Source organism: Macadamia integrifolia, chromosome 7, assembly GCF_013358625.1.
Source record: "Macadamia integrifolia cultivar HAES 741 chromosome 7, SCU_Mint_v3, whole genome shotgun sequence".
NCBI lineage: Eukaryota > Viridiplantae > Streptophyta > Magnoliopsida > Proteales > Proteaceae > Macadamia > Macadamia integrifolia.
In genome coordinates this window covers 33,795,050-33,806,034 of record NC_056563.1, presented here as the reverse complement: position 1 = coordinate 33,806,034, position 10,985 = coordinate 33,795,050, and the positions used below count along the sequence as shown (strand labels likewise).

At 37.8% G+C, this 10,985-nt stretch overlaps 1 long non-coding RNA gene and 1 pseudogene across 1 annotated transcript; one reads left to right on the top strand and one right to left on the bottom strand.

The window, feature by feature from the left end:
- Positions 1 to 1,634: 1,634 nt before the first annotated feature.
- Positions 1,635 to 7,808, bottom strand: LOC122084943 (annotated as a pseudogene).
- Positions 5,102 to 6,649, top strand: LOC122084704. Its single transcript, XR_006141971.1, has 2 exons — positions 5,102 to 5,502; positions 5,833 to 6,649. It is a non-coding gene; the product is annotated as an uncharacterized LOC122084704 (long non-coding RNA).
- Positions 7,809 to 10,985: the final 3,177 nt, after the last annotated feature.

The following is a 10,985-nucleotide window of genomic DNA, read 5'->3' as shown; positions in this document are numbered from 1 at the left end:
ACTGTATGCGGGAAGCAAATCCTGTGGCTGATTTCTTGGCAAAAACAGCAGCAAAATTCGAAGTTTCTTCTCCTATCCAATCCTGGCCTGTGCTGATTGCTATAGAGTTGGAAGTGGATGGTCAATCTCGGCCTAGATACCGCTTCTTTTAATGTATTTTGTTTTTTATTTCCAATTTTTGTGATTTGGTTTCTGGTGTGAGTTCTTTCTCTGCTGATGACAATGCCGAAGGTGGAGTAGAATTTTCCAGATTCCAAATGTGTTATTGTCTTCGTATATTCTTTTTCCCCTTCTTTTAATACAATGAAATTTTAGCGAAAAAAAAAGGCTACCTATCAAAGAAAAAAAAAAAAGTGAGTATATATAGTTGAGGTTTTTTATAACATTGGCCAAATGTATACTTATGCACAGCCATATGTATATGGTATATAACTGTAGAATTCCATAATTGTGGCAACATATTTGTATTTCATAGCCAATGATAGCCCTCGCCATGGAATCTTTTATTTTCATTGGGTCACCGTTTCAAAATTAGGTCGTTTAGACCTAGAATTTCTCAATTTTCCATGTTCCCCTCACAATTTTTTTATCATTAAATGATAGCCCTAAGAATAGAATCTTTTCTCATGAAATCTGATTGACCTAATTTCAATTTTATCAGATCCCCCTTTAAAATTTAGATGGTTCCTAAGGATTTTCAATTTTTGGGGATCCTAAGACCTAGATTGATGTACATTAGTTTGAACAGTTATTCTCTGTAGTGAGTGCGGCAGTGTGTCATCTCGGTCATCCAATGCTCACTGCACCGCCCGCACTCACTGCAGAAGATGTTTTCACATAAGTTTAAGGAATAATTTAGGGATTCATGGTATAGGGTTTAGTTACATTCTTTTTTTATTATTTTTTTCTATAAATTTATAAAATCTGCTGATTGTTAGCAAAAAAAATAAAAAAAAGATTAGACGATCCTTTTTTTTTTTTGTAAGGGCAAAGATTATACGATCCAGGGTTTCGTTTCTAGGGTTTATAAGAGATTTAAAATTACTGGATAAGCTTCTCTCTTTCACAGTCACAGAGGAATTATCATTATAAGAAACCACATCTACACAAAAGTATAGCTTTGCATGTTTCACCACCCACCCTCCCACCCCAACCCACGAACCCAAAAGGAAAAAAAACAGAGAAAAACGATAGTTCTTCAGTACAGGAATTGAATGCATCTAAAATAGGGATTCCCCCAAGTTTTTTATTGGCATAAAAATCTCCATCAACTCCCCAAGGCAAGGCCAAAGACTAGGAATGAAGTCTCCTCAAGTTCTCCCTCAGGCTTAACCCTTTCCCTAGCTAGCATCATTGGAGTCATAAACGATAGTAAGAAGACAGATATTGGAGCTTTGGTAATCTGTTACCTTCATATGGAGTGGACTAGCAATTCCACCAAGGTCACAATGAGGTGAGATGGAGTCCAAAGACACCAGATACACCCATTATGATGGGAATCATAATTGTTAATGGACTCCCAATGGGAACAGACATATTTGACAATTTGAGGGGATAGGTGGATGAGCCTATTAGTATTAATTATAAATACCAATGTGAAAGAACAACAATAAAAGGAAGATACAGGAGTGGGGTTAGGTATGCCCAGAAGCTGTTAGGGTTCCCTCCATCTGCATAGCATGTTTTTCTTCCTCTGTCGAACTTGTAATGATACTTTCTATTTGTATAGTATTTTTCATCGTCCTCGTATACCATGTAGCACAAATAAGATAGAATACCAAGTTTATGAAGCTTAACACAGCTAGAAGTGCATAGAAGTAGTATAATTTTTCATAATTTATGTTATGTGTTAGATCAAACACCAAGAAACACGAATAATAAAGAGACAATAGATCCGTATGACACAAAGATTTAATGAGGTTCACACACCAGGGTGGTGTGCTACGTCCTCGGGCAAAGAAGAAGATGATTCACTATGCAGAAGAGAGATTACAACCTAACAGCGGCGAAGAAAAACTCGTCCTGAAACCCTAACTCGAAAAACTCCAAAATACAATGACTTTCTCAACAAGCAACAGTACATTATATATACTCCAAATCGCGGGTCCACCCATCGGGTCGCAGTCAATCCGGTCAAACCATACTTCCATCACAAATCTCAGAAAAATTTTCATTCGGATCGCCACCAAAATATATCGGATCGAGTCAATCTTCAAAATGGGTCAAGGATTCGAGACAAACTTAACATTATGAGGTAGCCATGCGTTGCCAACTTGGGTTCCAGTCACGCTGTTGACTATGGATACCAAGAAAGCTGCTAACAAAAAACCCAAGTGATACAGTTGAAAGGAAAAGCCCAGTGCTCAACGACTTCATCCCTTTTGGAGATCTTGTTATGAAGAAGTCAAGTTGGCCGCCGTACAAAAATGCTTCTCCTAGACCAACAATGAAGAACTGTGGAATCAATATGTAGAATCTCATAGGCAAAGTTGTGACATTGCCACCTGTAGCTATAGCGACCGATATTCTTTTTTGTCTCTGCGATTGTAGCTACTATCATGGCTACAATTGAAAAGACCATGCCAATGGCTATTCTTTGCAGGTTGGTGAAACCTAAAAAAGAAAAGAGTGAAACCATATTATTTTGGGTCAGAATTAAAAATAAGTCCTATATCATCCTTTTAAAAAATCAAAACTCAAGATTTTGTTGACATAAATATCCTACCATGTTTCCCTTTCCACTTCTTCATCAAGGGAATGATCACCCGATTGTAGAAAGAAGAAGAAACCAATATGCCAATAATATAGAAGACATTGAATGAACCTGCTGGGATTAATTTGAAAGTTGTTCCCTATTGTTCTCTTCATCGTTGAAGCTTGCTCCACAGAGAAGGTGAGCAACTGCGCATGTATGGTCCAGAAAAAGATTGTGGAGGCCCAAATTGGCATTAGCCTAGCTATCATTTTCACCTCCTCTACCTTCGTGACTGAACATAGCTTCCAAGGGTTTCGAATCACCGAACCATTAGTCCCATATTCATTTGCGTCTACAATTGCAGCTTTGTCCAAGCAACTACAGAAAAAATGGGAGTGTTACACAAAAACATAAACTATTTTTTTGTTGTTGAGTTTAAGGGTGTCAAATTAGAATCAGAATCAAAACCGAATAATCATAGTCAAACTGAATAGATTTTGATTATAATCTGGATGGATCGGGTCATATTGGAGTTGAATGAGAATCATTCAACTTTCACTAAAAGCAGTGAAGAGCACTAAACACCTCGTGTGAGTGGCCCAAGGTATGCCTAGTGGGAGTCGAACTTAAGACATCCGAGTTTCCGACTTGTACCAAGTTCTTTGCTCACCAACTGTGCTACCCCTTGGGTTTATTATGGTCTTTAGGACTCCGTTATACTTACCAAAGTTGATCTGTGTGTTGGATTCTTGCAGTTCAATGGAGTCATCATATAAGGTATCAACATTGCTAGGACATTTGAGTTTCCTCTTCAATAGGGAAGCTACCAAAACGTGGAGAATTTGAACAATGGGGCTTCCCATGCATTTCTTGTACCTGTACCTTCTAGTTAGTCCGTGACAGAAATGTGGTGATACTAACTAAGAATGCGATGCAACAAATCACATATCCCAGGGTTCGACTAACATAGTCTTGTATGTAGACTAATACTGAGAAACCAAGAAGAGTTCCAAGGCTGATGACGAATAAAATCTACTAAAAAAGTAATCCATCTTTGATTTTTCTTTCTTATCCTTCTCATCAAATTGATCAGATCCAAATCCTGATACACTAGATTTAAGGCAACCTTCTCCCAATGCGATCACGTATAGAGCAGTAATCAAAACTCCAAGTTGTAATCCATTAGCCTCTACGCATGTATTACTTGTGGTGTTGCAAGGGGGTGGCCGTAGTCCTGGCACTGCGGTTGATATTGCTAGAAGGGCAATACCCTGCAGCATTGGTCACTTATCAATTCATAAATTAAAATAAGGACCGGGATCCTCTCCAACGACTCTCCCTCCAATCTCCTTATATGGGTGCTCCCAAGTGTTAGGCCACGTGCATGTGTCTGTTTGGAGGAAAAGTTTTTGGAGAGGATTCAGATCCTAAAAAACATATCATATCTAATTGATAAAAAATTGAAAAAAAAAAAATTATAAGATTACCCACTTTTGGGTTTCCTTTTACAAAACTATCCACCCAAAGTTATAATGAATAAAAATACCTAAAATTATGTTTAGGTTTACAAAACTACCCACTTAAAGTTTTAGTCAATAAAAATACATGATTGTATTTGGAAGATGAAAGAGAGTCACTATTTTGGATAGTTTTGTAAACCTATAACTGATTTTGGGCATTCTTGTTAACTGAAACTTTAGGTGAGTTGTTTTGTAAAACTAAATTTGATTTTGAGTATTTTTATTAATTGAAACTTTAGGTGTGTAGTTTTGTAAAACTAACTTGATTTTGAGTATTTTTGTTAACTGAAACTTTAAGTTGATAGTTTTGTAAACGTAAATCCAAAAGTGATTTTATAATCATGTAATTTTCCCTAAAATTCTCAAGCAATAGTTGGGCCCAACTTTATCCATATCTAATACAAAACAATTAAGATCAAGTGATAAGACATACATGCATCCTATATGTAACAAACTAGAACTCTCTATCTTCTTTGCTATTTCTACTTACCGGTGTTTCGATCAGTGAGAAAATGCAAATAGTCAATACCGGTCTAAGAAAGTATCTGCAAGAAAACCTCCGAACAAACATAAGAGAAAAGCTATGGTAGAAAAATTTGTCACGATGTTGGTTGCAGTTGCACTAGGAAGATACATTGTCCCAGTTATATAAGTCACGATGTCGACTCCAATCCCCATTGTTGCAAATCTCTCGCAAACCTCGACAACTAGACAAATTGTGTTGAACATTAGTAAAACAAAGAACCCTTTTTTTTTTTTTTTTTTTTTTTCCCAAATTCACTTTGATTAAAATTTTAAGCTATTTTAAAATATTACACCTAAATACACGCCTGAGGTACCTTAGTTTGAGAAAATGGCATTTAGGTACCCTCTATTTCAACAGTGATGTTTGGAGTGTCTTATTGGTTAGTCCTGCTCCAAAACGAACAAATTTCCAAATTTGCCCTCTCAACCTCACTTTCACTCCTAAACCCAACTTCACCTCCATTTTCTATTCCAACCCTGACCCCAACCACCACCACCACCACCACCACCAACGCCGTCGCCGCCACCACCTCCGCCTCACCTCTGCAACCCCGCCCTCTCCCTGTAACCCCGACCCACTCGGTCTGCCACCCCGCCCAGCCCCATACTTTCCTCGTTTTAATGGGTGACCGCAGAAAAGGAAAAGGAGAAAGAAGAGTACTAAACCTAAACCTAAACCTAAACCAAAACCAGTACTTAGGAGGTGGGTGGTATGTCGACTGTTGGAAATTCTGATCGCCGTACCGATCTTCCGTCGTATTGGTAAGTATTCAAAATTTTCTCAAGTTTCAATATCACCTTCCTCTTTTCGTTTTCATTGGAGGTGTTGAATGTAAGGCCCTAATTGCATTTTTTATGGTTAGTTTTTGATTTGTGCTTTTTGAGATGGCAGATCTAAGAAGATCCGGGTTGATGTAGCAGGGTTAAAACCCTAATTATTTATTTTGGGATTGGAGATCCCTTTCGTTTTAGATGCATAGGGCTCTTGTTTGTGGGAATTTTGGGCCTGGTAATTAGGGTAATGGTTGAAAGAAGATTTTTTCGGAATATCAGCTGATCTCATTCTTCCTTTTGATTTTCTAAATGGGGAAGGAATTTAAGCCGACCATGGAAGAAAGAAAAGCAGACAAAGGTCGAGCTCCACTCCCTCAACCTGGAGTTCTTCGTCCACATCACAGAGCCCAAATTGATATCGTGAATGCCGTAGGTTCGCCGCTTACGGTGGTCAATCTTTTGCAATTTTTTGAGGATGGTTTCGTATGATCTGGCAACCCACGGAAGAGATGTTCTTCTTCATGGAGCAAGCTAACCAGCTTCTTAATGGTTATACGCTACATCAACCTCAGCCATCTTCTTCTCTCTAAAAAGATGGTCACGAATGATCGTCTCCTCCGAATTTAGTCCTTCCTGCTTCGACGGCTTCTTCTCTATCTCAGGGCTTCTTCGATAAGCTCGTTGACTCTGAGTTGCTGTTTTTTCTTCTCTCTTTTCTTTTCTGCAGGTTCCCCATCAAAACGGGAAGAGATGGAGCTGGGCGGGGGCAGGCCCTGCAGGGAGCATGGTGCCGTGGCAGACAAGGTGGTTCGGGGTTGCAAAGAGGAGAAGCGGCCGGGTGTCGACAGCGGTGGTGGTTTTAAAACTCGGAATCGGTCTCTACAGAGCAGGATCGGATTTAATCGGACAGATTTACCCCTAATTTTTTTAGATAGTTTTTTAAGTAGTGGATCAGATCCGTTGATTGGTCTTGGCTTTTACCGATGCGATCCGATTCACTTTTTAAAACCTTGGTTGGAGGTGGAGGTGGAGGTGGAGGAGGTGGAGGTGGGGGGTAGAGAGGGATAAATTTGGAAATATATTCATTTTGGAGTAGGACTAACCCTATAAAGCATCCGGAACATCACTTTTCAAACTTACGGTACCCCAGACGTCACTTTCTCAAATATGGGTGCACTTTTGATATAATAGACGATCTACACGAATCTGCCCCAGCCCCCTAAAGTCGGAATAAGCAGATTTCAACGCATAGAGGAATTTCAAGCTTGAGGTGGGGTTGGATTGGGCTTAGGTTGAGGTCTCAACCTAACTCAGCCCAGTTTAACTCAATCCTATATATTAAGTATATAATAATATAAATATGTTAATAATTATAAATGGATATTCATAGAAAAATATCTCTAAAATGATTTTTTTCATTTTCCACAAACCGCATATGTATGAAAATTTTGGTCTTTAGTTTCTGCAATGCATCAAGATTAAGCAACCAAGTATCCAATAGTATTGGGTTGGGTTGGATTGGGTTAAACTCAGGTCTAATTAGGGTCCATTAGGTATGGGCTGGGTTGGGCCTGGGCTGAGATATCCCAGCCCACTCTAGGGCTGGGCTGGGCAGGGTTTGGGTTGAGTTAAGAGATCTTAGGATTGAGCTGGGTTTTGGGTTTTAAAAATTCAGCCCAACCCGGCCTATTGACAACCCCAGATATAGACTAAAAAAAAAAAATTGTATCACCATATGTGGTAACAAATGCATTTTAACCATGTCTCTCATTCTGTTACATAAAAAAATGATGTGATGTAGTAAATCCAACCATTGGATGTCTAATCTTAGGCAAATGTAAAATTCAATTTCAAATTCCATCATTCCTATGTAATGGAACGCCCTTTCTGTATTCCATGCACCCCGTATAGTCCCAAAATTTGCTGCCTGGCAAAACATAACTTCGAAAATATAGGACCATGAGAGTGTACACAATAATTGTTGGAGGACATGCATGTCAATACATGCTAGGGTGTTTGATTAAATTAGATATTGAAATTTGACATGTGATTAATTCAAACCATAATCAATTGTCACATTATATATGAGAGCTTGTCTGAAGAAATATTTTTCTGTAATTACATTTTCAGTGGCAATTAAATTATTCAAAATTGGCCATGGATAGCTCAAAAGAAGGGAATGTACTCAGGATAAAAGCGGCAGAGAGCCATCCTCCAGTTCTTGTCTTGTCAGCAGGTTGTCCATTGTAATCTACTGCAAAAGTAATTTTTGGAGTCATTTTCCTCTCCTGCATGAGAAGCACATAACAATATTACATAACAATATTAATTAGAAAACAATAAACTAATTAAACATGACAAGTCAGAGCATGGTGAAATTGGTTGGCCGATTCGACAATAATTTTCTCAAGCAAAGCATCTAAGTATGATAGTGAAACCACCAGTTTTCATCTAATACTGATGGTCCAACGGTTGGGTTCAGGTTAGTTTTTTTGTATTTTTAGAGGTCTAACATTCCGGGTGTAGCTCAGCTCTGCTGTGTGGTAACCGATGTCTCTAGCTTGAGTCTTTCTGTGATTGATACATTACATGGGTAAGGTGCTGAACCGTAACGTTGGACAGGACTGAAGGGTTCCTCATTAGTAAAAAAAAATCTGCATTATAAAAGGAGGCAGAATGGTTTTCAACCATTTTCGAAGTGGGGGCTTGTTACACTCACCCGGTAGTAGAATCGCATGCCGTCATAATTGCCATGTGGTATTTTAGGTGGGGTTGAAATTTTATACATAAAGGACCTCAAAGTCCTCTCACGTGCAAAGAGACTACAATTGAGTGAATGGGCTTATATGGGAAAGTATATATGCCTATGTATGAGGGTATACATTAAATCTTGATTCGAAATTTAATATAAGGCCAATCCACATCAACTTCTAAACAGAATTTCCAGATCACTCTTTCCATGTGACAAAAAATAGGGCAAGTTGATCTACTTCCTGGTGTGAGCATGCTAGAATATTCTTTAGCTATTTGGCCACATGGCAAAAACCTTTTGGACTCAACTTTGACACTAGGAAGGGTGGAGAATGGGCCTCACCTTCAAAAAAAAAAAAAAAAAAATTGGTGGACCCAAAGCCCAACTAACCAAGTGGTAATGCAACAATGGAGATCTGGCGTCGCTGTTTGACTGCATAATGTGAGGAGAGAAATAGACACAAGGTAGTGCTAATGCATGCCACAACCGTAAGAGTGTTCTTTTTCCCATAAAAAATTATTAATACAGTACAAATATCTGCATAATTTGTTTTCAATGAAATAGTTCAATGAAAGAGAGAGGCATGTATATGGCAACCCTGACGTTTCCTCAGGCCAGCTTCCATAAGGCAAAGTTAATTTAGAGAAGGAGAATCAACCTTACGAAATCATAACCAGTCACCAAATTAGCTTCTTCATCTCTAACTTGGGACTTTTTTCTCTAACGACTCCAACCCTAGCTCAACCACATAGTGGAGATGTGTTCAGGAGGCTTGGTTCGAGGGGGTTTTAGATGTAGGTCTAGAAATTCATTCAAAGAAGGGTTAAATAGAGCGGCAACAGAAAAGGTGCAATCATGGCGAGGAAAAATTGAACTCAGAAAAAAAAAAAAAAAGGCAATTCAGTGCATGAGGCTCCCATTACTACAAGGTATGAGAGGCACAATGGTTACATTACATATTTCCTCTTGTATTCAAACCTCTTTTTAATAGCGAAGCCTCGTGCACTAGACTGAGGAACCAATTAAGAAACTATAAACTCTTGAGAGAAATGGAAAATTAAAACAACAGTTTAAAACATCAATCTATCTGCTTTTACCATAGAGAGAGAGATCATACCTTCCTGCTCTCTTGTTCCAGCAAAGAGTCTCAAATCACATCAGTTCTTTCTTGCTTGCCTTCTATAGAATCTTAGCTATTGAATTTATATCTCTTAAGATGATAAAGATCCCGAGCACACCCACATGTGCGAAAACAACAAAATTATAGAAAAAAAAAATTACATGACAACAAAATTAACATAAATTAAAATCTTAGGACCTTTGCATGCTCCATACTTGAATTACTCACATGATTTGGAAGAAGAGAGAATATCAATGTGAGACTCACACAGTGAAAATATTCCCACATTGTCAACATAGAGATCTTTTTTCTCATATTCATATTCCTCTTAAGTTTTTAGCATTAAATAATCATGGATTTTTTTACATCATTGCCTAATTGCTTATTCGAGATTCAGAGTGTGGCTGGTTGGAAACACCATCGCAATATAGGCGAATAGACAATGTCAAAGTTTCACATGGAAGCAATCAATCCCACATCGGATGTGAATAGTCTGACATGAAGTATTTGGACACCTTCTCTTTCAATTCTACCTGTATAGTATTTGTATAACTCATATTATCAATAACAAATTAAGGTTAAATAGGCTCCATGTAATGTTTTTCAGCATTCATATAGATATAGTTATAATTGGAGCTTAATTAAAGCTCCTAACAAAGAACAAAGCTAACATAAACTACAAACCCTCTTCCCAAAAAAAAAAAAAAAAAATCTAAGAGCGTAGAAGGATGGATAGCTGTATCTTGCTGCATGATTCTTATTTGATTAGAAGTCTATGTGGTTTATAAAAATAAAAACTGATTAATTATTAATTAATAAAAGAAGTCTAAGAATTTGAATATATTCCACTTAATCAACTTGACATAATATATAAATAAGTTTACACTTTTAGGGTCTGGTTGTAATTAAGCTTGAAAATCTTCTATGAGACTCCAATTTGACCCTTTAAATTTATTCATATAATCATTTAAATCATTTGTGGGTTATTAATTAGCATATCCACCAACTAAGTTTGCCAAAGTTCAATGATATTAAGCAATTGAGAGGTACTTTTAAACCTCGTGTATTTAGAGGGTTAAACTTTAAGCTTTAAGAATCAAATAAAACCTATATTAAATAGGGAAGAAGCATATCTAATCCATGAAGGTCTAGGGAGTTCTTCTATGTTGGCACAAATATCTACCATGTGAGAATTTGGATAAAGCTTAAATTTTGTGTTTAAGTGGATCCAAAAGTCTCTTACCACCAAATGGCAATAATAAGATTTTAAAACTCGAATGAAAAATATAAAATTTAAAATAAAAATATGAGAAAATGACAGGTATGCTAGCGTAATACCTAGGAATTAGGAATGTTAGCGGCATTTTGACCGTAGGATTTGATCAACAGGAATTGAACCGTTGGATGGAGAGAAGATAAACAAATTTTCAATGCACGGTTGCAACACCTTTACTCTCTTTCTCTCTCCTCGCCGGAAAAAATCATTCATTCACCGGATCCAACCGGAGAAAGCAAAGTAGTTGGCACCGCCGCTGTTGATGGACCGCTGCCGCTGCTGAGGTCGAAGAAAGCTCAGAGGGAGGGGGAGAGATAGAGAGG